This window comes from Lactuca virosa, chromosome 2, assembly GCF_052849685.1.
Source record: "Lactuca virosa cultivar CGN04683 chromosome 2, Lactuca_virosa_CGN04683_v6, whole genome shotgun sequence".
NCBI lineage: Eukaryota > Viridiplantae > Streptophyta > Magnoliopsida > Asterales > Asteraceae > Lactuca > Lactuca virosa.
The window spans coordinates 218,727,211-218,734,159 of NC_136427.1; the positions used below are offsets into that span (position 1 = coordinate 218,727,211).

Consider the following 6,949-nt stretch of genomic DNA (forward strand, 5'->3'; position numbering starts at 1 on the left):
CCTATGGATCTACAGAATCTGCAATGAGTCCTGAATTACATGCTGATCGATGTCGTTGTTGCGATGATCCAGCCCGATCGTGTTTTTTACATTAACAACAACTATTGGTGGTGAATGCGGTGATGCTACGACAGAAGCGCTACAATCCATTTGTGTTGACCTGATGAAAATCGAAGTCGATGAGAACAACTATCTATCTCACATATTTGATTCACCAGATCCGTAATTGTTAATGGACTCCCCCCCCCCCCCCCCCCCCCTCTCTCTCTCACATCGATTCGGTTTTTTTGACCACCTTCATCTCCTTCCTCCACATTGAATGTATGTAAGAGTTTATCTTTAATTTATATATGATTTCAACTTTTCTGTTTCAAATCGGATTTTAGTTAATTCATCTATTTTTGATTGGTGCTAAATTAATGTCTACATCTTATTCCTCGGTAGAAAATATTATTGAGTCATGTTATGTTGTGTTTACTTGGTGCCATACCTCTTATGATTTATTTTGTAAGTTATCATATTCATCATCAAATACTAGCTGCAAAACGTGGTGATGTTATGGAAGTGAAACAGATTCTTGATGAAATTAATGACTAAATGTTGAGGACTATGAAAGGTGCAGAGTTTGATGCTAGGTGGTTGAGATCAGAGCTTCGGTTGTGAATGAGGTGAATGAGCTTGGAGAAACAACTTTATTTACAATTGCAGAAATAGGGTATGTTGAAGTTGTGAAAGGACTTTTTCCTTACACAACTAAAGGACTTTTTTGAAGAACATATCCGGTTTTGATCCTTTGCACATTACCGTTAGAGAAGGCCAACAAGGTAATAATAATCAGTTTCTACAACTGTAAATTACATTTATGATTGTTATGTACATTTTGTCCCCATATTTTGTACTGTTTGACTTTTCTTTAGTGGACTTTCCATCTTTTCATATTCAAAACCAAAAAATCTACACATTTTGAATTTGGGTTAGAGTCCTCACGTTTCTAGTTGTTAGTGGCATTATGTACATTCATTTTACTATATTTTCTCTAATATATTGCATGGCCCAAACTACCTTTTTCGTGAGGTGTTTATTATTTAACCAGCATTTTATTTACTTTATATGTTACTAGATAATTATCATCAAAATATTTAAAAATATAGCCAAATTGAGTATTAATTTCACTTGTATGGTTGAAATTTTCTTGCACCAATCCAGGGCTCACGTCTTGCAACACTGCCTCGTCCGGATTATCTTCTTGAAGTTTTTGTAATTAGTAAGTTTTATTCATTCTCTCTCTCTCCCTCTCTCTCTCTCTCTTGCAAAAAGTACATATTTTTTATAAATATCATATAAAGTGCAATTCCTCGGGGTGTTCTTTATGGTTGTGATGATTTGATATCCTCATCTCACATGATCGTTTTCAGGTATTTGTTAGATCATAAAGATTTACCACTTCTCCGTTATGTATAATGGTTAACTTGAATTCTTTTTGTTCACAACATCACAACTTTTGAGCATTTGAATTATATGTGATTAATATGTAAATTACAAATGAATCACATTAGAATTACATGTGATTCACATAGGAATTATATGTGATTCACATGGAATTCACATATGAATCACATGAAATTCACATGTAAATCACAAGTGAATCACATGTAAGTCACATCTAAATCGCAAGTGAATCATATATGATTTGCATGTGATTCACATGTATATCACAAGTGAATCACATATGAATTACGTATGTGATTCACATGTAATTCACATATGAATCACATGTAAATCATAAGTGAATCACATATGGATTACATGTGATTCACATGTAATTCACATATGAATCACATGGGATTCACATGTAAATCACATGTAACTCACATATAAATCACATGTAAATCACAAGTGAATCACATATGAATTACATGTGATTCACATGTAAATCACATGTAATTCACATATCAATCACATTGGATACACATGTAAATCGCATGTAACTCACATATGAATTACATGCGATTCACATGTAAATCACGTGTAATTTACATATGAATCACATGGTATTCACATGTGAATCACATATGAATCACATGTGAATCACATATGAATCACATGTAATTCACATGTAAATCACAAGTGATTCACATATGAATTACATGTGATTCACATGTAAATCACATGTAATTCACATATGAATCACATGAGATTTACATTTAAATCACATGTAACTCACATGTAATTCACATGTAAATCATAAGTGAATCACATACGAATTACATGTGATTTACATGTAAATCACATATAAATTACGTCTAAATGTACACATGCATTTAGTGTAAGCGTTCTTCGTTAATTATTTTTAAAAAAAAATTCTTGTAAGTTTCATGTTTGAATCTTAAAGATATAATCACAAGTGAATCTTACATGATTTATACATATGTATTTTTGTGAATGTTCTAGCATTAATCAATTTTTTTTTTATTTTCTTGTAGATTTGTAAGAATTTTGGGAAAATATCGAAGAGGTGAAAAGTGATTAATTGAAGGAATGAAAGCGATTTGAAATTTATAGCATTTTTACTTTTTTATATTTTATTTTGTATCGAATAAAATACATGTACTATTGTGTTATAGATTACTAAGTAAAAATGTGTTTTTTATTGATTTATTTACGAATATTATAGTATAAGAAATATGTATACATACACTTGAAAAAATATGCATATATGCTCCTAAAACGTTGATTTTTTGGTTAAAAAAATTATAGTTTTTTTTGTATCTTCCAGTTTTTTTTTTAAATTTACTAAGTTTATAAAATTGATTGTTTTCTTAAAAAAATGCAGTTTTTATAAAAAATGTTTTTTTCAACTTTTTTAAAAATTTATGTTTTATGAAAAAATTAAAAAAAATCTGCAAATTTTTTTAAAAAACGAAAATTATATTTTTATAAAAAATTCCGAAAATTTGATTTATAATGTTAATTTGAGAGCTTTTTATTAATAATTTCAATAATACTAAAAGTTAAATGGGATTGGTAAGATGACGATCATGTCCTTAATGAGTTAATTTTGATCTAACGCTCCACCTTTAGTTCTCGGGTTCTCGGGAAACTATGAGTTCTCAACCGATCTCACCCTTATATATATATATATATATATATATATATATATATATATATATATATATATATATATATATATATATATATATATATAAATTCACATACGAGTTCGTAAATAGTAAATTTTGTACATTCACATTTTCGCCACCAAATTACCTTGGATTCGCAATTTCACCAGTCTTTAGCTTCCGTTCCTTATTTGTTTTTCGTTGGTAAACAGGAACGTTTTGCAAATTTGATTTTCGCCACAATTTGTTGGCAACTTTAACACAATTAGCACGCTTTTGTTTATCGGTTACTACCTCTGTTACTCGCCGACCTTGATCCTTATCTTATCACATTGATTTTGTAATCTCCCAATCAGATGAAGCTCGTCTCTCTCACCCCGCATATACAACTGCGTCTCTCTGGAACGCATCCATGGATACCGTCATCGACTTCTTCTCTGATGCTTCTCCACTGCTTCTTCGCTTCTCTATGCTTGGTGCCTCTAAGGCTATGTGCCACTCGGGAGGGAGGAGTCGCCTTCTCTTTTCTAGCACCACATGAACTGACGGCGGTGTATGTATGAATGTGTGCCGCAGGTGATACTCACTAAAAGCTTTTTTTATTTGATTGATAATATGATATATAAGGACCGATAAATTTCTTCTCATGTTCTATGTAAATTTAACCTGATTTTAATAGATATATGAAGCATCTTCTAATTCTGAGTATTGGTCTTTTTTTTAAATCTCTTATGTTTAGCTTTAGTCTGATTGTTATGTCATCTTAATTTTATGTTCAACTCAGTGGGTGAAGGTTTCATATGAAGTTGTAAGTGTTTTCCTATCATTGGCAGAGCAACGCAGTCCAAGTGTTTTCTGTAAGAAAACATGCACTAACCAATGGCTTTTAAGGAAATTTTGAAAAATCATAGGGGCATTCCATCGATGTGAAATTGAGTTTCACCTTTTAGGAAATTATGTATATGGATTTCATGAGTTTGTATACGTTTATGTCTTTCTGACTTCTTATGTTCTACTGTTTATAGGTTTTTGCTCTGTTCTCTCAGTTGCATAGCTGAATTCCTCTCATCTACTTCTTCTACCTTCTATCTGATCTAGAAGTATGCTATGTTCTGTTTGAAGCCTTATACAACGTAAGGTTCATACATACTACTTTTTTGTTAAAAATCAACTTCATCGATACCTGCTAAGCTCAATGGGTAGTTGTACATCATTTTTGTTTTTGTTCAGATATCATGATCTATGATTAGGTCGAACTATGTTTAAATATCAGTTTTTATTACAAACACTGATGTGGACAGGTATGTTTGTAACCCTGCTTAAATTATATCAAACTGAAACTACCCTTCTTTTGGTTTTGACTTTTTTAAAATCAAAGGACAACCAGGTAGCATATTGTTGATTTGAGGATTTGGATGCAGAAATTGTTGTTGCAATAAAGATCATGAAGAATCCAACCCTCTACATCAGATAACCATTGCATCGCCACAATCGTGTCCGAGACCCTATCAAACTCTGGGGGGCTTCGTATTATCGAAATCCCGGTACTGGAAAGCTCTTATTCCTCAAGCCCTAATGGCAGCAACAACCATGGTGGCTAAAGCAGCAACAACCTCAGAAAGTGTAGCATAACGATCATCGAAAAACTCAATCATGGAGGTCTTGACCATCCTGAGAAACTTCGGAGTCACCTCTCTGACAAAAGAAACAACCTCCTCACGAATGATCTCCCTGACCCGGTTCTGACAAAAGAAACAACCTCCTCACGAATGATCACCCTGACCTGGTTCTCAGTCAATCCTGACCCATCCTGGCCGCCTGCTTCGGCTCCTGATCCTGAACCTCCAATAGCTGCCATACTGAAATATACCAAGAAAAGACCACACATCACAACACAGTGCTCAACACACCAGGCCCTACTCCTATTAGTCACTTAGCAGCCTCGAAATTCCTCCTAAATCTCATACGGATCATGTGCTTTCAGTAGTACGACCTATACTACCTTCCACACCTATCCGTAGTCGATCCAGAATTCCTTCCAAGGTCCTAAGTCACTACACTAGACCACTCCTAGACATGCTAATACCACTTCCGTTATGAGCTACAACTAACTTCCTAGGCACTCCTAGGATCACCCACGCTCTAGCACCATCGGTTGCTTTTGTGCATGCTTGTTGTACACAATACGAGATCAGATGGACTGTCAAATAATCAACTCTGCCCTAAATCCACAACCAAACAAGGAACAGAAAGTAAGGCCAAGTCGATCATTCTAGGGCTATTCAATCCTGACCATATACAACTAATCAACATTCACGCAACAATCACACAATCAAAAACATATATCAGGTAAGAAACTCCCTAAATCAGAAGGCATCACAGAAATCAGGCATTTCTATACACAGTTTTTAAGAACCTTACCCACTAGCATGCTTTTCTAACAATCCATACATCAGCAAAATTAAAACTCAGCAAACATAACAAGTATGGGTATTTTAGGAACCACTCTCATGTTCAGGCTCTGGCTGACTGTATAGACCGTATCCTCCTGAAAGTCAAAGTTAAGTCAAGGCCCACGTTCCCGATACCAAGCCAACAATCAAAAGAGAACATGACAAGAGACCGAGCCCGTGTCCTTAGCCCAACTCATTTATTATAAATTATTTCTTTAAAAAAAAAGTTTACAAAAATTCTTGGATCCTAGTTTAAGACTGGATTCACACAAGTGTTCCTCCAATTCACTCAAACCAGGGCTATAATACCATTTATAACATCCCCCTCTGGCATGTATCACAATATTGTCCGCTTTGGGCTCCCGACACAACATCTTCCCAGGGGGTCACCCATCCCTGAATTGCCCTCGCCCGGGCATGCTTAACTATAGAGTTCTCATGGGATCTGCTGCCCTCACGGCTTCAAAACGTGTTGTGACAGAGAAGGTATCCACACCCCTTTTAAGGAATGCTTAGTTCTCCTTCCCAGTCGATGTGGGATCAGGTGCAGCTAACCTGCCCACCTTCACCCCTGTTATAGGTTTCGACGTCCCTGCCGAACACATCGAACCGTGCCCAAGCTATGATACCAACTTGAAACGTCCCATTTTCACAACCATAAAATTCTTCATTTTATTAACGTAAAAACTTCCCAATTTATTAATCCATTATTTAAGAAAAAATTTTATTTCAAATTAAATTTATTAAAAATCAGAGTATTGTAGAAAACACGGAATCTACAATGTTGCTGATGAGTGGGTACAGTCCCGCCTTCGTCTTCCCGCAGTCACCGGTGATACCTGAAACCATAAACAACTAGGTAAGCATTAAGCTTAGTGATTTTTCCCCAAAATACCACATACGATAACATACAAGCATGCATAACTTCCGCTCTTAGGACCGCCTCGCAGACCTTCAGTCTATCTGGTCCAGAATATCGAGCTTTGTTGGCCCACCACCTCAACCCAACTGCTCCTCCCAAGCCTATGTGCCTTCGGCTTATAGCCGGCCCGCACAGAGTATGATGGCCTACAGCACAAAGCAGGACTGCCTCAACTTACCACCACCATATGTCGACATATAAACAAGCAAGGATCAAGCAGGCACATAAAACAGGCAAATAGCAATCATGCAGCTCACTCCCGCCTACTAGTCCTCTTACAGTACACAACCCCGCTACTAGCTAACCTCCATGAAATGCATAACCATAAGTAGCCAGAGGTGAGATATCCACCTGAACAGATGATCCTACTCTAGAGCCACAACCAAACAAGGAACAGGCAAAGAGCCTAGACAAAGAGTTCTCAAGTTATCCTACATAACCACAGACAGTCTCTA

At 35.7% G+C, this 6,949-nt stretch overlaps 1 long non-coding RNA gene across 1 annotated transcript; it reads left to right on the plus strand.

Moving 5' to 3' along the window:
• The first annotated feature begins 3,471 nt into the window (after positions 1-3,471).
• On the plus strand, positions 3,472-5,669 carry LOC145156810 (uncharacterized). Its single transcript, XR_013736922.1, has 3 exons — positions 3,472-3,695; positions 4,145-4,420; positions 4,541-5,669. It is a non-coding gene; the product is annotated as an uncharacterized LOC145156810 (long non-coding RNA).
• The last annotated feature ends 1,280 nt before the right edge of the window (positions 5,670-6,949 follow it).